A 21,999-nucleotide genomic window follows, 5' to 3' on the forward strand; every position below is an offset into this window, starting at 1 on the left:
AGCAGAAGCTGATCTAGGTGGTTGATTACAAATCGACTTCGCTGCTGTATTTTGCACAACCTGTAGTTTTGACAATAGAGACTCATTTGCAGAGGTAAGTAGCGCATTGCAGTAGTCCAGCCGACACTCACAACAAGAGATTCTGTACCAAGGTCTTCCTAGGAAATAACGGAAGAAATGGAAAGACTTTCTTCAATTGATGCAGCATGTAGAAACAAGTGACCGTTGTAGACTGGACTTGATATTTCATGTCAAGTTCCTGATCTAACTTGATTCCCAGGTTTTTAACTACCTTGTTAAGGATAGGGGCCATGCCTAGTTCTGGTGGACACCAATCTTGGGTCCACAGGAGTTGAGCTTTCCAAACAGAATATCTGTTTTACCTGGGTTCAGCTGTAGGAAATTATCTGACATCCACTTAATCGCCTTCATACCCTCCAAGGAGCGACCCTTTCCTTTGTCTAAATCATTGTCAAAGTACAAGACCAGTTGAGCATCATCTGCGTATAACAGGATCTCAAACCCACATGCTCTGATAACGTTTGCGAGGGGGGCCACATAAATGTTAAATAACATGGGGCTCAGATATGACCCTTGAGGGACCCCTTTATCAACCCGACTGGGCTTGGCTTTGAAGGCTCCCAGCGAGACGCACTGCATTCTATCTTTCAGGAAGTCCTGGACCCAGAACAAGACAGGCCCTTCCATCCCGACATCTTTAATTCTTTGGAGTAGCTTAACATGGGACACAGTATCAAATGCTGTGGATAGGTCTAAGAGCACAAGCATAGTAGGCGGGCCAGCATCTAGCAAGCACCTGATGATGTCCGTCACGGCCACCAGTGCCGATTCAGCGCTATGCTCTGCTCTAAAACTGGACTGTGAAGGATCCAAGATGCTATTCACTTCAAGATGATCACTCAGTTGTTGATCTAATCAGCAAACAACTTTTGCTGATTAGACTTTGCAGCAGCTTGTCCAGGCACAGATGAAGTGAAATGGGTCTGTAGTTTGAGGAAATAGACGTTTCCAAGTTGCTCTATTTTTGTATCGGTAAAATCTGTGCCCAATTCCAGGCTAAGGGCATTTTTCCTGACTTGATGGATAAATTGAATAATGATCTAACTGCAGGAACAATTTTTTCTCACCAGTAAAACTATAATCCTAGGAGGGCAGGGGTCCACGGACAAACCGGATTTCGCTCTTTCAAGCACTTGTTGAACTTGTTCCAGAGTAAAGATCCTCCCAAAGAGGCAGCCTGGCTGGAGGACCGACGGTCATACTGAATAGCTTGGGTTACCAGATTCTCCATTCCCAATCTGGAGCCACCAGAATGACGTGGGCCCGGTCTTTCATGATCTTCTTGAGAACTCTGGGCAGGAGCAGTATTGCAGAATGGTGTACAGGATGCGGAAGCTCCTTTCGAGACTAAAAGCATCTCCAAGCAGGAAACGTCCTGGAAACACCAGCACACAGAACTGCTCACATTGTGCATTTTTGGCGGTGGCGAACACATCTTACCAAAGCTGTCCCCACTGCTTAAAGAGACCTTGCACCACCTACATTTGGAGAACCATTTGTGATACGCTAGACATCTTCAGCTGAGTTTGACTGCCCTGGCATTCGGAGATCTCAACAGGGAAATGATTTCATGTTCCAGCCATGTCCAGAGGTGCGGAGCCTCTTGACACAGCGTCAACGACCCCACCCCAACCTGTTTGTTGCAGTACCACATGGCAGTGGTGTTGTTCGTGAATACCTGCACCAGCCTTCCGTTGATCAAAGAAAGAAAGGCTTTTAACACCAAGGAGATCGTCTAAATCTTTAACATATCTATGTGAAGCTTGTCTCAACCAGAGACGAGAGTCCTCTCATCCCTCCTCTCCCAGATGGCCACCCCAACCAAGAAGTGACATCTGTCATTACAGTCAACCCTGGCTGGGGAAGGGAAAGGGTTCTGCCCCTGACCCTAATGGTGGTTGCTTAGCAACCACTGCAGGTACTTTGCAGTTTCCACCGAGATCTGGACCAATGTCGGAGAGATTCCCCTAGTGCCTCCCCCATTGGGACTTCAGGTCCCACTACAGAGCCCGCACATGCCAGCCGGCATGTGCCACCAGCAGGATGCTGGTGGCCATGAGACCCAATAGCCTCATAATCAGTCTTACTGAAATCCAGGATAGAGGCTGAAAGATCAGAATCATATCCTGAATATCCTGGACTCGCCGCTCAGGAGGATGGACCTGAAACTGCACTGTGTCCAGAACAACGCCAATGAAATTAAGTGTCTGAGAGGGAATCAGGTGTGACTTCGGCATGTTGATAGTAAATCCCAGTGGGTGCAGGAAGTTCACCGTAGTCTGAAGGTGGGAGACCACGGTCTGGGGCAAGCCCTCCTTCAATTACCAGTCTTCGAGGTAGGGGAAGACTGAAATCCTTGACCTCTGCAGATAAACTGCAACCACGTCCATCACCTTGGTGAACAGTTGAGGCGAGCTGGTAGGGCCAAAGGGGAGCACAGCCAACTGAAAGTGCTTGTGGTGCACTGTGAACGGAAGACAGCATCTGAGAGACGGCAAGAAGGGGACGTGGAAATAAGCATCCTACAAGTCCAATGCTACCATCCAGTCTCCTGGATTCAGGACGGACAACTTGGGGAGTGTGAACATTCTGAATTTCTCCGTCTTCGAAACGAGGTTAAGAAGGTACTGATCTAGGATAAGACAAAGTCCTACGTCGTTCTTTTGAACTAGAAAGTAGCGGGAATAACAACCATGACCTACTTCTGATGCTAGGACCCTCTCTATGGCTACTTTGGCCGAGAGAGCCTGCACTTCTTGACAGGGAAAGGAGAGATGGTCCTCCGTCAGCCAATCGTATGTGGATGGGATGGGTGGAGGGGGTGTCACAAAGACAAGGTATTAGCCACTTTGGACTATCTGTAGTACCCAACAGTCTGATGTTACTGACTGCCAGTGGGGGATGAGCTGGTGCAGTCTGCCTCCCACTGGGTGCTCATGATGGTCTGGGATTGGATAAGAGAGGCAGCGGCTGCTGGGGCTGTACTGAACTGGCCGCTGGCCGCCTATCCCATGTGGTCTGTTGGACCTGCCCTTTCGGCCAAGAAAAGGATAGGAAGTCTGTTGCCGTGGTGGCTGGAAGGGTATGGGCAGGGGTGGAGACCCCTTCCGTAGCCACAAAAGGGGGTTAAGGCGGACTGGGTTGGACGAGGAGGCCACAGACAAACCCAAGGACCTGGCGGTAGCTCTGCTGTCCTTTAAGAGCTCTATGGCTAAATCCACCTGGTCTCCAAACAGGGAAGAGCCATTAAAGGGCATGTCCATGAGGATGCCGAGATACCCCCTGAAAAAACAGATATTCTCAACCAGGCATGACACCACAAGGACAATAAAATCGCTCTACCTAGCGAGTCGGCTGTGTCACATCCACATTCGATGGAGAACTTTGAGGCATCTCTTCCGTCGACAACTGCCTAAGAGATTATGGCTCGTGGCCTCCTCCAGAAACTTAGACAGCATTGGTGCAACCAAATGTCACAAGGTATGGAAATAATGGACCAATAGGCACGTGGTGTTCACCGACTTCATTGCCAGGCTGGTGGAAGAGAAAATTTTCTTACTGAAGATGTCCATTCTCTTGGATTCCCTTTTTGTGGAGTGGTAGGGAACGCGCCAGGGTGAATGCAGGATGAGGAGGCTTGGCTCACCAAGCTCTACAGGGTGGGGTGCTGGGTAAGGAAACTGGAATCCCCAGGAGAGGGTGATGGGGCGGGCAATCATCCTATTCACAGGAGCCCCTCTGCAGGGCTTGGACAAGGCTCCTAGTAAGATGTCCGTAAGGGCTTCATCAAATGGGAGTAAGAGGGAACAACTCCTGGTTGAAGCACCTCTATCAAAAGATTAGTCTTGACTGGCACTGAGGGTATGTTAAGGTCCAGGATCTCAGACGTCCTGCACACCACCTCAGAAAACGAGGCTCCCCCTCCGTAGCCAGAGTAGGAGGGGAAACCAGGCCAGTGTCAGGTGAGGTGTCCAACACACTGGCTCCACCCAGTTCCTTTTACCAGTTGTCCTCCTCTACTGAGTCCTCTCCAAAAGGGTCCACAGACCCCTGTAATACGTCTCCCTCTCTAGGCCTATCCTAGCTCCGATGCCTTAGAGTACAACGAGGAATGTCGGGAGATGTTCCACGAACAATCCCGTGATCTCCCACATGAATGTAACCTCAGACATCGTGGAGTCAACCGACGTCAGACAGCGAGAAGCTTGAAGGATCGCTCCCTCAGCACCTTCAGGTACATGGCGCGGCAGTACTCGCGTGCCTTGAAGTCGTGTCCCGGACCAGGCACCACAAACACACAAAGTGGGGGTCTGTCACAAAAAATGTGCATGTGACATGCCCCACATGGTTTGAAGCCAGACAATTTCTTGGGTGACATCCTCACACCAGCAGATGAAAGCTTAGACAAAAGCTCAACAAAACGTTGAAAACGGGCAGTCAAAAAATGACTGTGGTGAAGCTCAATCTGCATCAGCGCTATATGGTGTGGAAAGGAAAAAAACAAGTTACTTACCTGTACACTGTGGTTCTCCATTATTGACATCTTTTACAGATTCACATGCTTGAATCTTCTCCATCGTCATGGTGGGCGTCTCACGGTATCTTAAATAGCAGTAAAGGAAGAAGTACATAGAAACCAATGCAAAAGGTATAGCATTTTTGTTAACCCGTTTTCCTCTTTCTAATGACCAACTTTCAACCAATGAGGCGCCAGCCCTGAGACCAGATGACCCTGCAGAGCCACCATACCTCAGATTTCAAGCACAAGTGTGAGTAGCAGCTAAGCATCATGAGGTAAAAGTGGCCAGCCGTAAACGGGGATGCAGGCAGGCCGCATGTGAATCTATGAAAGATGTTAATACTGGAGAACCACAGTGTACAGGTAAGTAACTTGTTTTGTTTTTCTCCAGTATTGAATCTTTCATAGATTCACATGCTTGAATCAAAATAGTAAACTGTGAGAGGCTGGTTTAGTATGTGGTGCTCACTTATGTAAGTGTAGTACCCTGCACTAATCCAGACAACCCTTATTGTGATTTTAGTGGTCTTGGATAACCTTTGAAAGCTCTTTAAGTGGTAGCTGTGGAGAGAAGCCTTCAGGCTTAGTCCAGAACGAGTGTAAAGGCGCTTGTTATTCCAGTACTTAATCTTATGGTATAGGTTAAGTGAAAAATATTCAGAGTGTAGTTATAAAAACATATATCTTATTACAAACACTCATTAACACATTGCAATATATCCTACCCGGAGATATATTCACAATACACACAATACTTTGAGAATATCACACAGAACTAGCACAAATACACAGTGGTCTCCAAGAGGAGACCAAACCATATACTAAAATAGTGGAATGCGAACCAGGACCCAAGTTGAGACTGGACCCAGAAAACATAGAAGAGTGGGGGACTCAAGGAAGCACCCAAGGTGAGCATCTAGGAACCCTTCGGAGGTTGAGTGCAGAGTGGGAACACAACTGTGTGCTCAATGTTAGTCAATAGGTAAGTTGCGGTTGCAATTTTAAAGAAGAAGGACCCTTCCCAGTGGACCCTGAAGAAACCCTGTGGAAGATGGAAGGTTGGAGAGTAACCCTTAACCCATGGATATCCCAGGAACCAGGATACCCATACCAGGGAAGCTGGGTGCATAGGTGTGACGTGACGTAGGAAACCGCCCTAGACCACAATGGAGGACTTCAGGAAAAGTGCAGCTGGAGAAGATGAAGGAGTCCGGAGGAACCCAAGGGTGAATTTGAGACGAGAAGAACCTGCAAGCAGAGGGGACAGTCTATGCTACTTAGGAGTCACCAGGAGGAACGGAAGACGAATGCCCACCAATGTCGTTAGATGCAGGAGAGTTGACGGTGCCCTTGAAGTTGCAGCTGTGTAGACCAGGCAACGTTGTGGAAGACCAGGAGTCGTTCAAGAGCTGTCCCCTGTGGGCTTCAAGCCATGGCAGCGTCAGCCAACGTAGTCGTGGAAAAAGGTGCAGTGTCGGGACCAGCAAGGACCAGGTGACTCACCAAGAGCAGGTAAGTCGGAGTAGGCACCGAGCAAGCAGAGGAGCCCGCTGGAGCCAAAGAAGACCCTCAAGAGGACCCATGGGCCCAAGGCACAGGAGTCCCAAGAGAACCTCAAGCAGCTCACCAATGAAGATGGCCCACAGTGCAGGAGAAGCTTTGAGGGCAAAGATCTTGGCTACAGGAGTTGCTTAAGGATGGAGCTTCCTGGAGCCGGAAGATCTGTGGAGAAGAGAGTCAACAAGCCTTGGCAACGACAAGTCGACGCAGTGCACACAAGTACTGTTCTAGCAGTTCTGACAAGGAATACTGGCCTCAAACTCAGTGAGAATACAGTGCAGGCCTCGGGAGAGTTGCAGAACCACCACCAGAGTTGCTGAGCCTTTCGGGGTACGTGGGAGCCTAGGATCAGCCGACCGGCCAGCTGCGTTGCAGTGCCTGTAGATGCAAGGGTGTGACTCCTTCACTCAAAGGGAGATTACTTCGAGTGTCTTTGATGCCTACAGGCCTGGTGAAGAACCTGTTTGGAGCACTGGCACAGACTGACAGGACGACGAGACCAGGAGCAGCAGGAATCTTCCCAGTTGCAGTCTCAGTTCCCAACGCAAAGTCCAGAGAAGTCCACAGTGTCCAGGCGGTCGAAGTGGTGTTTGATCTGAATCTTGTACCCCGACGAATCTAGGGACCCACCCATAGGTAAGCCCTTAAGAACCCTTAGGAAATGGTTGGGATGATATAGGGGTCCCTCCCAGAGGCGGGGCTGGACAGTGGGGAGGATACTCCCATGTCCTTTGTCCAGTTTTGCGCCAGAGCAGGAGTCAGCTGCTCCCTGAACTGGTTTGGACTGAGTATGCAAGGAGAGCACCAAATGTGCCCTTCAAGCAGTCTGAGTGGGGCTGCCAATCACCCCCAACCTGTCCCAATACACTAAATCCTGTCTGGGATGTGGTCACACATCCATGTGACAGGATACCTATTGTTCTGCCCTCCCCTGCTCGAGCATGGCTTAGCAGTAGGAGGGCAGAATTGTGTCTCTGGTCAGCAGCAGCCCTAGCTTGCTGTATGGTTCTAGAAGTCTGGTCCCAGAAGCTCTGAGGGCATCCCGGAGCAGGTTTACAGTGCATGGAATCATACCTTCCACACAGGTTACGGTGTGGGGGAATGATTACAACATGTTTGATACCAAACATGCCAGGGTTCCTTACAGCCAGTTTAGAGATGGTCTTTGCGTAATGACGCATGGCCACTCTATATGTCGTAATGGCTGATGCACTTACAACCCGGGAGAATGGACTCCGAAGGTTGTAGGGGTGTCCTGCTCATGCAAGGGGAACTTTCACACTTAGGACCCAGCACCCTGCCTTCAGAATTGAAAGGCCCGTCTTAGGGGTGACGTATAGGTTTAAGTGCAGTGACCTCAGATATAAGGAAACTTAAATCTGTCATAAATGGTGCTAGCACCAGCTTACACAGGCTGCAATGGCAGGCCTGTAGTCACAATTTGAGTGGTCTCTCATGGGTGGCATAATACATGCTTCCGCGCATGGGAGACCCCTGGTGTACCTATGCTCTGCGTACCTTAGTACCATGTACTAGGAACTTATCAGGGTACACCAGTAGCCATTCTGGAGTGTTCCTAAGTACTCGTCAGGTCCAATGTAGTGCGGAAGCACTGAGACTGGGTCCTGGTTTGTAGGATCCCAGTCAGACTAGTCAGAAAAACATAATGACACCAGCAAAATTGGGGGGTGACCATGGAAGCAGATCCTACATTCGTACACAAGCAGAACAGGACCCTTTCAGAAAGCGTTTGAAGGCATGGAAACTTTCTTTTCTTAATGTCATAAAATATTACCAACCCATATTATGGGGAAAATAGAGTCTATATGTCACAATGTAAAGAATATATATCGAAAAACTCCTAAGTATAACAGTATACCCAAGTATCCCTATGGATGTGTGTGTGTGTGTGTGTGTGGGGGGGGGGGGGTGTGGGTGTATACATATATATTCATACACATACACCCACACACACACATATATATATATATATATATATATATATATACACACATACACACATTTAATCGACATATGGATAAACGTATAAACAGATATAAAGAGGGAAGGAGTACCTTAATGAAACGGTCGACGGAGCACTGCCTGCCCAAACGCTGAATCTCCTTTCCATGCTGTATCCAAACAGTAGTGCTTGGTAAAAGTATGGGCATTCGACCATGTTGCTGCTCTACAAATGTCCGGGAGCGATACTCCTGTGAATAGTGCTGTGGAGGTAGCCATTTTCCTTGTTGAATGGGCTGTCACTCTTGACGCGAGCAGTTTTCCCGCCTTGTCGTGGCAAAAGGCAATAGCTGAAGATATTCAACGGAATATGCTGCTTCTAGGCGGAGCATACAATTTCCTGGCGGGAGCAAAGGCGATGAGTAATTGGTTTGATTTTCTAAATGTTTTTTTCCTTTCAATGTAAAATCTCAAGCAGCATCTGACATCTAGTGTGTGGAGAGACTTTTCCACCGGGGACGATGGCTCACTGAAGTACGTTGGCAATATAATAGGCTCATTTAGATGAAAGGAATTCGGTATCTTCGGTATGAATTTCGGATTTGTCCTCAATACCACTTTGGCCTTTTTTTAATTGGATAAAATGTGCCAAGATTAAGAAAGCTTGGATTTCCCTTACCCTTCTGGCTAATGTCAATGCCAGCAACAGTACAGTCTTCCAGGAAACAAATTTAATGTCTGCCTTATGGATAGGTTTGAACGGTGACCTCATCAGTTGAGCAAGGACTGAATTTAAGTGCCAGGAAACAGCTGGACGCTTTATTGGTGGAAACACTCTGAAGTGCCCCTTCATGAATTCCTTCTTCACTCTGGAAGACCAGAGCGATATCCGTCCTGGCTTTCTCCGGTATCTCTAGATTGCCGCTAAATGCAATTTTATTGAGGAATGGGCCAGACCAGCTCTTCCTAATTGTAGCACATAAGGTAGTATCTGGGCCGGTGTTGATTGTAATGGATGTATCGATTGATCTATGCACCAATGGCAGAATCTCTTCCATTTCGCGGCATAAGTTTTATTAGTGGTAGTAGCCCTTGAATGAATGAGGATGTCTAAACAGTCTTGTAGAATGTTCAGGGATTCAAATTCCTGGTCATGAGGTTCTTCAGAGAGTCTATATGTGGGTGTACCACCTGCCCCTTTGTTCATGGATATAAGGTCGTGAACAGGTGGGAACCAGATGAGAGGGGATACCGACATCCGCAGTAGTTCTGAACCGAAATGGTCTCGCCCGTGCTGGTGCTATTAGGATCAAGTGACACGGCTTCGACTTCATCTTGCCTATCACCCTTGGTATGAGAGGGAAAGGTGGGAATGCGTATTATATTGTATTGTATATTTGTAAAGCACACTGTGGCCAAAATGGTATCCTGGCGCTAGCTAGACCACTCAAAGGTTTAAACTGGCTGTTAGTGAGGAAAGAGCCAGGTTTTCAAAGACTTTCTGAACTTCAGCATGGCGGCTTGAGATCTTAGTGAGGCAGGCAGTTTGTTCCACATCTGAGCCGCTTTTACGGTAAAGGCACGTCCTCCTTGTCGGAGTTTATTAAATTTGTGTTCTTGGATAGAATTACATGTAGCTGATCGGAGGGGCCTGCCAGGGGTGTATTTCCTTAGTCTGACTAGTAAAGGTTTTGGTCCTTTATTGTGAAGTGCCTTATAAACAATACAGTGGTTTAAATATGATCCTCTGTTTAATCGGCAGCCAGTGAAGATCTCCAAGGGCATTTGAGGCAGAAGAATGACTGGTCCGTCTAGTGTTAGTTTCACTGTGATTATCTGGATGCGTTCCAGTTTCTTTTAGTAGGGAGCTGGGGGCTCCTAATAAGAGAGCATTGCAATAATCCAACCTACTTAATATGATGCCTCTAGAGATCAAAGGTCTAGTTTGAACGTCAAGCGGGGGGTACAATTTTCGGAGACCACAAATCAATGCGAAACAGAACCCGAAATCCCGTTCACTTGCTTTTCCATAGAGAGGCCATTGTCTGGCATTACCCCCAGGTTCCGTACCACAGTTGGATCGCCCAACGGGGTTTCCGTGGGTAGAGGCCAGAAAATAGGGGGTAAGGATATGGAAGTTGCTGGACGGACAACAAAGGAGCTCTGTTTTACTTCCGTTCATCTCGAGTGAGTTAGCCCTCATCCAGTTAAAAATATCTAGGATGCCGGCCTGAAAGTTGCAATGGGAGTGGGCCTGATCTTCATTTAATGATAAAATCAATTGGGTGTCATCTGCATAATTGATAAGCTTTATCTTGTGGGCCTTAATGAGAGGGATTAAAGGTCTGATATAAATATTAAATAAAATTGGGCTAAGAGGGGAACCCTGGGTGACGCCATTTGGAGTTGTTCTAAAATTAGAAACGGGCCATGGATACCGCTTGGCAACCATCATTCAGATACGATTTTTGCCAACTTAGCCAATTTTTGCGTCTGCAAACATTTCCGTCCAGCAAAGCTGAAGAGCATTTCCCCACAAACCCTTCTGAGGGAATCTGCTTCCAAACCTCTCGCATTCTGTTTTTCCCGAGTTGCAAACGGGTCCAACTTTGGGGTTCCCCATTTTGCGAAGATTTGGTGATCAATTGGCGATTCAACTCCCATTCATGGCACTGACTCGAGGACCTGCTATATGGAGTCTTCCCACGTGTTGTGGACTCCGGGAACATGCTCCACTTGAAGAGCGATGTTGTGCTTTATAAGCCACTGCCAGATTTCCAGAGCTTTAGAGGACAGGATTTACAATCTCGTGCCTCCCTGCTTGAGCAGGTAAAACATCTTAGTAGTGTTGTCCATTCTCACCAGAACAGGAAAATCGCGGATTCTGGGTAGAAAGGCTTGTAATCCTAAGAAGACAGCCTTCGCTCTAAGCAATTGATGTGCATCAGTGCTTCTTGCACGTTCAGTTGTCCCCGAATCACCAGTTCTTGAGGATATATACCCCACCCCTGTAGGGATGTGTCTGTAGTAATTAAGAAACTGGGAGTTTGCAGCTCGAAGACCAGACCTGTAGATATATTTTCTCTTACCTTCCACCATGATAGGGCTTTTCAAATTTATAGAGTGAAAGTAATGAGATCATCAAATGAGCCCTGAGCTTGGATCCACTGTATAACTAGTTGTTCTTGAAGCAGTATCATCTATAGCTGGCAGTTTGGGATTAGTGAAATGCACGAGGAGAGCATCCCCAGCATGGATTTGTATATTCTCACCAAAACTGACTTTTTTCACTGTATTAACGGTCATCTTTTAAAGAAATTGTATGAGTTCCTCTGAAGGGTAGGCTTTTGCACTCCATGTGTCCAGTACTGCCACCTAGAAACATCAGGGACCACAATGGTATAAGGGAGGATTATTCCACATTTACTTGTAGCCCTAGAGTCTTGAAGAGCTGCTAATAAACCCTTAAGGAGTTTTCTACAGAGTGGTATGCAGGTCCCTTTACTAGAAACCGGTCCTAGGAAGCTTGTTTCCGGTCCAGGGAAGGCATGGCTTGGCAGTTCGGGCTGGACTGTTCCCATGAGGCACAGGGTCAGACTGATTTGCATATGGCCATGTCTGAACTGGGGTGGCAGAGTGGGCTAAAGAACAGTGATGGATCAAACCCAGATCTGGTGACTGGGTGTGAGTGTTTGATTGGTTCTGATGCTCCGTCCATCACCACCCCCTTTTGTACCCCTTTACTAGCCAGTCATCGAGATATGGATAGACTTGGTGTCCTCATCTCAAGAACGCTGCTATTGGCGCCATACACTTTGTAAATACTCTTGGCGCTGACCGGAGACCAAAAGAAAGCACCTTGAATTATTAGTGGCACCCGCCACCTCAAACCTTAGAAATCTTTGATGTTTGGCATGAATGGGGATGTGAAAATAGGCGTCCCAGAGATCTAGAGATGTCATAAAATCTCCTTTGATGATCATTAAAGGGATCTCCTGCAACGATAGCATCCTGAAGGTTTCTTTTCATATATTTGTTCAAACCCCTGAGATCCATTACCTGTCTCCATTTGGCACTCTACTTTTGTATTAGAAAAAAGTTTGAATAGAATCCCTTCCCACGGTGTTGCAGTGGAACCTCTTCTATCGCCCCAGTTAGAAACAGGTTTGAAATCTCTTGTTTTAACTAGACTAGATGTTGGTGTTTTCTTGAGACGGGAGGGAGTGCAAGAGGTTTCTGGACGAATTCCAGAGTGTGTCCCTGATGAATAATGTCTAACAGTAATTTGTCCATAGTTATCTTTGACCACTGATGGTAATCCACAGACAGGTAGTGACTCGGAGGAAGTTTGTGCCGGTACGAGGTGGGTGGTGCAATCAGACTGTCACTGACTTCTGAAGTAGTCCTGTGACTTTCCTCTAGTAGGAGCCCGCCTTCGGGCTGTGTGCTGCTGGTAGGGCACATTAGACATCCAAAACTGTTGCTGACCTGCATACTGGCATTATCCTTGTTGTTGTTATGGTTGGTAGCGGTAGAACTGAAAGAAAGGTTTCTGTTGGTATTGACCCCTTTTTCTACCTCCTCGAAAAGTCTTAAAATGTTGTTGTTGCAGGGTTCCAAGGGAACGTGCCGTCTCCGTATCAGCCTTTATAAGCTGTACAGCATCATCAATATGCTTTCCGAAGAGATTTTCTCCAAACTGCAGGTCTACGATCTTCGCCTGAATCTCTGGGCTGAAGGGAGTATCCTTTAGCCAACACAGCCTGCGCAGAGCAATTGCTCCTGCCATTTGCCTGAATGCCACTGAAGAGATATCCATCGCTAGATCGATCATCTCTGATGCTGCTCTAGCACCCTCTTGCATGATCTGTGTATCCTCTTCTTTATTTATCATCGAGGAAATGGTCCAGGAATGTGTCAAGCCGGACCACATTTGGCGGTCATAACGTCCTAAGATGGCTAATGCGTTTGACTACTTGATGGAAGTGTCCGCCATCACAGCAAATCGCTTCCCTGTACCATCCATCCTTCTACCATCCCTATTGGGAGGAGCGGAGCATGGAGCAGCAGGATTTCTGGAGCGTCTTTGGGCTGCTTGCATGACCACCAACTCTGGTCTCGGGTGCCCAATAAGACATGCCAGAGAAGACTCTGAAGCTTTATATTTCTTGTCCATCTTCGCTGTGGGTACTGAAGCTGGAGTTTTCATAGGCTTTAGTCCATCTACTCAAATATAATTCACCATAGGGATGGCCCTTACAGACTCCCTAGTGGAATCTTTAAACTCATAATGAAAACATTCTGCTTGTTTCACAGGGAGAGGCAGATCAAATCTCTTTGAGGCTCGCTCCAACAGTTCGTGGAAACCCCCGCTGTCCTCTGGTGGAGAGTTAGCTGTGGAAAGTGACAGAGATGGTGAGGATGGCACGAAATAATCGTCACATTCTGCGCCCGCAGGAACTACATGGTGCACCAACTCTCCTTCCTCTGGTTGGTCCTCCAAATAACTTTCGATGCAATCCTCCCTAATGGCTATTACCCTAGAAGCTAGGACTCCCTGTTGTGCCGGGGGAGACTCCAAAACTTCAAGAGGAGGTGTACTCTGCCGCCCTTCTTGTTGGCTTGGAGTGCGAGGGACAGGAGCATGAGCTTCTGGAAATCATTTATAGTATGTAGTGATCAAAATGAGCTAGCTACTTTGATTATGTACGTGTTGTATGTGTCGGTTTGGGAAAAAACGATTGGTTTTTTATGAAGGCCCTCACCCACCAACCTAGTTGGTGGCATGCTTCATCATCGGGCCCCACCTGAGGCACCGAGTGTGCCTCAGGTGTGCTTCGACGCCTGGTTACAGCGGAGCAGGTTGTGTTAGGTGAGTGTGCAGTGAAGGTGTTTTGGGTGGGGTTTTAAAATACTGTCCTAGAGGTCCCAAAAGATTACTTTATTAGTGGGACCTGGGCAGGGTTAAAAACAAGGCTTATGAACGTGGTTGGAGAGACTTATGGTCTCCCACGTCCAGTGTGGTCAACTAGTTTCAGCCAGGCCTTTTTTGTTAAACTAGCTTTCCTCAGGACCTATGTGTGAGGGTGTGGATCAAGGGACTCGCGTGTTGTCAGTGCCTTTATGTGAAGCACACGCTAAGGTGCTATAATTGTGAGAGGGGGATTTCTTCTCAGTTTGTACCTGAAAAGAAAAAAAGAACGGGACAAACACAGACGTATAGAATTTTTAACACATAGATTTAGAAGCACACAATGAGTGATGGCAAGGCCATGGTGCCTAATATGTGAGCGAGTCAATCGACAGTGAATTACGGAAGTGTCGGTTTGAGTGGCAAAGGCCGGATAGTAATACTATGGGTTAGAGGTGCTAGTACCTGTAGGCGAGGCAAGCAAAATTGCTATGGTGACCAAGGTAAAGGCATTTCCTATTAAAAAAGGAGAAAGCTTACTTCCTAACTTCAGAGGACAAACTTCATGAGTCTCTGGCGGAGATCCGAGACTCCTATCCACTCTACCAATGCCCCTAGAATTTTCCTGGATGATGCCACTTTCAGGAAAGATTGGGCTCAAATAGCGTGGCACTGCACAAGAGACTGGCTGGTGCTCATCATTAAAACCGCCAAACGCCTTTCAGATGCAATGATTATTGATATCCAGGCCACTGAGACACACTTCAGAACCACCATCACCTCATACAAAAAGAAACTGGAGGATTCAAACAAGGAACTCACAGAATACAAAGAATACCTGACACAGGCGAAAATTAACAAATTCCAGAAGGACCTGCAGAAATTCAGCTATACCAAGAGCTACCCATACTCTGATGACAAATACACGGCCCCACAAAGACAGGACAGATAATCAGACACATCCGGGGACAACTCCTCCATATCAAGTGACTCGAGCACAGTTTCGTCCAGACAACAAAGAAATCGAGGACGGGCACCAGGATGGCAACAACCATGGGGCACACAATACCAACCAACCCCAAACTTTGGACCACCGACATTTGCCCATCCCCACCAGAATCCCTATTTTGGCTGGCCTCCAATATACCATCAAGCCCCGCAAACTTTCTTTGGACAACACCAGAGACCGCCTTTTTTAGGCCAGGGCAGATGACCCAGGGACCGCAGACGGAACCAACAACAGGTACACTGGTCAGACGAAGATGGCCCAGTGAGCGCAAACACGAGACACAAAACGAAGAAAGAACAACCAGGACCAAGCGGGAGCCGCTAGCTACTCCACAGCAACCCCCATGTCTTGTCTTCAACCTATCCTCTTCACCACTAACCATGATGGAAGAGAAGGTATTGAACAAAGGACTTTCCTTCGTCCCTACTAAATGAGTAGACAAATTCCACCTCCACATGGAACTAGCTGACTTTTTCAGAAAACTAAAGCTCAAAGCTTTCTTTGAGAAACAGCAACCTTCTGACAACACGGAAGACACTAACGAAGCTGGCATCAGACCAAAATCTACTTTCATACCCCCACCTTCCAGCATACCGGTTGAAATAACCTTTGAGCAAGCAGTCTACAATGAAGTAGAGAAAATCAAACAACCTGAGACCTTCAACAACCTCTCCAAACAAGAAAGAGAAGCCCTACGGAACCTCCAGGATAACCCTAATTTCACAATCAAGCCCGCTGACAAGGGTGGAGGAATAGTGATCCAGAACAAACAGGATTACACTGCCGAATGCCACAGAATCCTTGATACAGCTGCGCACTGTTCACAAAGTGTCTAAACCAACACTATCAATTCTTTAGATGAGTTGTACTTTTATTTATCAAAGTTACAACTGACTCATTTTGCAAAAGCAAACGAATATATGCAATATGACATTATTTACAATAAAGCTTGTCAATAAAGTTTTAACAAATTGAAAATTAACAAGAATTGATGTTCATTGTGCTTTCAAGAACATGTGAACAATAATGTATCACATTAACAGATTGATAACAACATGTGTGCAAATGCCCAATGCATTTCGGAACCAGCCGGTTCCTTCATCAGGGGCCAATCTGGAATAAAAACGAACAGATACAAATAAATGTAGGGTAAATGGCTCAATCTCATGTTTATAATGATGGAGATACTGATGAAATGTGTGTTACCTGTGTGATAGTTCTATGAGGTGCACTAGGGAAACAAAAAATAAAAAGAAGGAACGTCAAATGGACGTGCTGCGTGTAATTGTCAAGAGGGTTTAGTGTGACAAGGGAAAGAAAATCCCACGCTTACCTGAAAAGCTGAAAAACGCTAATTGCTGAAAGAAGAAGAAAAGAACAAACCGAAATGTGGGACTCTGAAACAACTGAGTCTAACCATGCTCAATATACACAAAATATATAAAATGATATGCAAAAAAGGGATACAAGACTGATGTATCTTACCTCAATGTAGAGAGGTAGATCAAATACTGTGGAGCAAAAACGGGAGAAATAAGCAGGGGAAATAATGACAAAATATGTAAATATCGTATCGTGAGAACACAAGCGCCATCCTATTCTTACCTTGAAACAAGAAGATATCAAGAAAAACCGCAGTGCACCGCTGAAAAGAAGCGTGTGAAATGCAGAAAAATGTTTGACTATAAAGGATACGCGGTAACCCGGAAATGGATCCGGACTATAAACAGAGTGGACGGACTGGTGCTGCTATGACAGCGTAATGTCAAAAAGGACGCCATGCTGGAACAGTAAAAGAAACGGATGCGCGTTGCATGAGTCTGTGTGAAACGTGGTATCTGTATATAAAAAAGTGTTGCGAAGAGTTAAGAAATCAAGCAAGAAAATAAACCAAGGAATTAATGGTAGAAAAATGCTGAAAGCAATAATATAATAAACCAAGTGAAAAGACCAGTATCGGATAATGTGCAAGAAAAGAATAATCAAAAGATAAAATAAACGGAAGACTCAGAAATAACTTGGGAGAACCAAAGTATGCAATGAATGAAAAAGGGTCAATGCAACAAGGAGACTGTAAAATAATAAAGGGGGAGTTTGTATGTAAAGAAAGAGAGAATACTGACCAAGGATAATTTTTAAGGTAATAGATGGGATCTCCCCGGTACAAGACGCGCTGGATGGTATAAGTCAAAGTGAAAATAAAGAAAAAATTAAAATAGAGAGAAAAGGACATATATGTGCAAGATTGGTATACAATGATAATGTTGGTGAGTATGAAAGGTAGGCAGGATCCCAGTGGATGTGATGTAAGGAGTCTCAGATGAATGCAACAAATAGTGTGGTGATCTGGATGTTCATCTGAGACTCCTTACATCACATCCACTGGGATCCTGCCTACCTTTCATACTCACCAACATTATCATTGTATACCAATCTTGCACATATATGTCCTTTTCTCTCTATTTTAATTTTTTCTTTATTTTCACTTTGACTTATACCATCCACCGCGTCTTGTACCGGGGAGATCCCATCTATTACCTTAAAAATTATCCTTGGTCAGTATTCTCTCTTTCTTTACATACAAACTCCCCCTTTATTGTTTTACAGTCTCCTTGTTGCATTGACCCTTTTTCATTCATTGCATACTTTGGTTCTCCCAAGTTATTTCTGAGTCTTCCGTTTATTTTATCTTTTGATTATTCTTTTCTTGCACATTATCCGATACTGGTCTTTTCACTTGGTTTATTATATTATTGCTTTCAGCATTTTTCTACCATTAATTCCTTGGTTTATTTTCTTGCTTGATTTCTTAACTCTTCGCAACACTTTTTTATATACAGATACCACGTTTCACACAGACTCATGCAACGCGCATCAGTTTCTTTTACTGTTCCAGCATGGCGTCCTTTTTGACATTACGCTGTCATAGCAGCACCAGTCCGTCCACTCTGTTTATAGTCCGGATCCATTTCCGGGTTACCGCGTATCCTTTATAGTCAAACATTTTTCCGCATTTCACACGCTTCTTTTCAGCGGTGCACTGCGGTTTTTCTTGATATCTTCTTGTTTCAAGGTAAGAATAGGATGGCGCTTGTGTTCTCACGATACGATATTTACATATTTTGTCATTATTTCCCCTGCTTATTTCTCCCGTTTTTGCTCCACAGTATTTGATCTACCTCTCTACATTGAGGTAAGATACAGCAGTCTTGTATCCCTTTTTTGCATATCATTTTATATATTTTGTGTATATTGAGCATGGTTAGACTCAGTTGTTTCAGAGTCCCACATTTCGGTTTTTTCTTTTCTTCTTCTTTCAGCAATTAGCGTTTCTCAGCTTTTCAGGTAAGCGTGGGATTTTCTTTCCCTTGTCACACTAAACCCTCTTGACAATTACACGCAGCACGTCCATTTGACGTTCCTTCTTTTTATTTTTTGTTTCCCTAGTGCACCTCATAGAACTATCACACAGGTACCACACATTTCATCAGTATCTCCATCATTATAAACATGAGATTGAGCCATTTACCCTACATTTATTTGTATCTGTTCGTTTTTATTCCAGATTGGCCCCTGATGAAGGAACCGGCTGGTTCCGAAATGCATATTGGGCATTTGCACACATGTTGTTATCAATCTGTTAATGTGATACATTATTGTTCACATGTTCTTGAAAGCACAATGAACAACAATTATTGTTAATTTTCAATTTGTTAAAACTTTATTGACAAGCTTTATTGTAAATAATGTCATATTGCATATATGCGTTTGCTTTTGCAAAATGAGTCAGTTGTAACTTTGATAAATAAAAGTACAACTCATCTAAAGAATTGATAGTGTTGGTTTAGACACTTTGTGAACAGTGCGCAGCTGTATACAGGCTCTCACCCTGTCATTAATTCTACTTCATTGGTAGAAGGGGACAAACTTCTACATAACTGCAGCACCACGTAGCAAAATTTCCAGTTTAATTAGAAAATCAGACTATCAAGGAGTGCTCTCCTGGCCTCATAACCATTTTTACAGACTCCTTGATGACACATGCAACTATAAACGCCTCACACAATACCCCACTGAAGCCCTACAGACAGCAATAACTAATTTGGTCCTAAAAGCTGAGAACCACAACCACATCTCCAAACATGAGGCAACCTATCTTTGCAAGAAAAACCAAAAAGTCCCCTACTTCTATACGGTCACGAAAATTCATAAGGAAGCCAGACCGCCACCAGGACGCCCCATTGTGTCCGGCATCAACTCACTACTGGAGCCACTCTCCAGGTTCTGTGACTTCTTCCTTAACCCTTTGGTACAGGAAGCTTCAACCTATATCAAGGACACCAAACACCTGCTATCCCTAATTGGGGATAAGAGCTTTGACCCCTCTACCCAACTATTAGTGGGATTAGAAATTGAGAGCTTATACATGAGCCTCCCCCAAGATGCCACCCTGAAAGTGTTTGATGAGATGCTAACCAGATCTCCCTGGGAACACTCTACCCCAAGAGAATTCATCCTAGAATGTGCCACAATGGCCCTTAAAAAAACTACTTTAAGTTTGAGGGCACCTACTATCTACAAATTAACGGTACCTCGATGGGCAGTGTTTTCGCACCAAGCGTGGCGGGGCTCTACGTATACCACTTTGAACTAACACACATCCTCTCAGCCACCAACCCCTACAAAGACACCATAGGTTTAAGGCGTCGCTACATCGACGACATCCTAATGATATGGACTGGTACACAAGACTCATTAAACTGCTTTCTCGAATGGCTTAATAAAAGAGACCCGTTCCGACGATTCACCAGCACAGCCAGCAAGGAGAGACTACCGTCCCTTGATCTCATGATAGAGGCTAAGGAAGGCACACTGATAACCTCCACATATTACAAGCCCACGTCAAGAAATTATTTGCTCCAATTGGAGAGCTTTCACCCACGACCCCTCAGGGACAATCTCCCACTCGGACGGTTCTTGCGCATCAGACGCAACTGCAGTTCCCCTGCTGACTATCACAAGCAATCAGCTGACCTAGTTTCAAAACTTCAAGAACGAGGATACCCTAAGAAAATAATTGAGACCACTAGGAAATGCGCTAGGAACCAGAACCGAGATGCACTCTTGAAATCAAACGACCAGAGACAACAACACCTCTAACTTGTGTCACAACATACAACGGTATATCCAACCATTTGGCCAAAATAATCTGCAAAAATTGGAGAATCCTTAACACCGGCAACAGAAATTGGACACAACCATTATTTGCATACAAGAAATCTAGCACCTTGAAAGACCAACTAGTGTCAACCCGCCCTAGGGTTACTACACCTCCGCCAAAAAACACGCTACACACAGCATGGGGCCTACCCAATGTGATCGGGCACTACCCCTGCGGTGACTGCAGCGTCTGCCACCTCACAGGACATAGCAAAACCCTTGACCTGGAGCCTGGCAAAACATGGCGCCAACTGAAACACACTAACTGTAACTCTACGAACCTGATATACCTTATAGAGAGCGTCCCTGCAAACTCAGATACATTGGGATGACCACAAGAAAAGTGCAGACCAGGATTGTGGAGCACAGGAGCACGATCCGTTGCAAAAAGACCAACAGTAGACTCATGGACCACTACCTACAAGAAGGGCACACGCCCAATGATTTGCAATGGACGGACATTGAACAAATTCCTGTCCACCAGACCAACAACGAAAAGACACTCCTCACAAAGGAGCAACGCTGGATTTACAGACTTTCAACCCACACCCATGGGCTGAACGACAGCATACCGTGGAACAGCCTCAGTCGCTGACTCCCTTTGTACACAATTACCTCTGTATAACCGAATAGATCATGCCCAACTGCAACCCCAAGTTGGCACCACCACATGACCCTCAAAACGCTATACAATTGTGCAATGCACGACATACCGCCATTCGCGCTTTTTAGCGACGTATCAGATGGCCACACTAGTCAGGTTACAGCTCCTCCCCACCGTTATAACTACCAGTGATATCACACGCGCTTACAGCCCTGGCACCCCCACAATAACCCAGGACAGCACATGTACTTTGGATACACCCGGTCCTCATGAGATACATTTTACTGTCACACTCATTAACATTGGGTAGTACCTCACGCTTTGGATATACCCGGTCTTCATGAGATACATTTTATTGTTACACTCATTAGCATTCGGTAGTACCCCACGCTTGACCCTTTACTGCCACATTCATTAAGCAGCCAACGAGCAGCCCACCTTACAAATGTCACAAACCTGGGAAACAAAATCTCCCGCTGATTGTCAGCACCACTACGTGCCATTCCTAGCAACACCACGCTAACATACTCTTTACACTTTGCCCACCTGGTTCCTTGCAAAATACCACCATTTAGCAACCACAGGCACAGAACACAGGCAACAGGAGTTATGTCTTCTGTGTTTATTTTTCTTATTCCCACAGACGCTAGGCTTTGACGCTACTCACACGGGAGCCACGCTCCGCCCAAACGATCACCAGCTGCGGCGCTTCACTGCATATTTAAACCACACCGGCACGCGGTTTCCGCATCCACGGAGCTCCTGGCCGGACACAACAGGTGATTCAGAGGATCCAGAGACAGCGCCAAGTAAGTGGGAAAGTCCTAGCTCGCTCGCGGTACCGCCACCAGGACATAACCATCGGCTACTCCTGAGTGTGCATTCCTTACTGCTGGCAGCAAGCTTCTCTTTCCTTAACTCCCCTCTCCCTCCACCCCCCAGAGTGCATAGGAGTCTCGGATCTCCGCCAGAGACTCAAGAAGTTTGTCCTCTGAAGTTAGGAAGTAAGCTTTCTCCTTTTTTAATAGGAAATGCCTTTACCTTGGTCACCATAGCAATTTTGCTTGCCTCGCTTACAGGTACTAGAACCTCTAACGCATAGTATTACTATCCGGCCTTTGCCACTCAAACAG

The 21,999-nt window shown here is 45.9% G+C and overlaps 1 protein-coding gene across 3 annotated transcripts in view; it reads right to left on the reverse strand.

Moving 5' to 3' along the window:
* The window catches only part of PIWIL2 (piwi like RNA-mediated gene silencing 2), a 1,855,951-nt gene that overhangs the window by 794,665 nt on the left and 1,039,287 nt on the right, over positions 1-21,999 (reverse strand). The gene's annotated exons all lie outside the window — the stretch shown is intronic.

This window comes from Triturus cristatus, chromosome 11 (assembly GCF_964204655.1).
Source record: "Triturus cristatus chromosome 11, aTriCri1.1, whole genome shotgun sequence".
Lineage (NCBI taxonomy): Eukaryota > Metazoa > Chordata > Amphibia > Caudata > Salamandridae > Triturus > Triturus cristatus.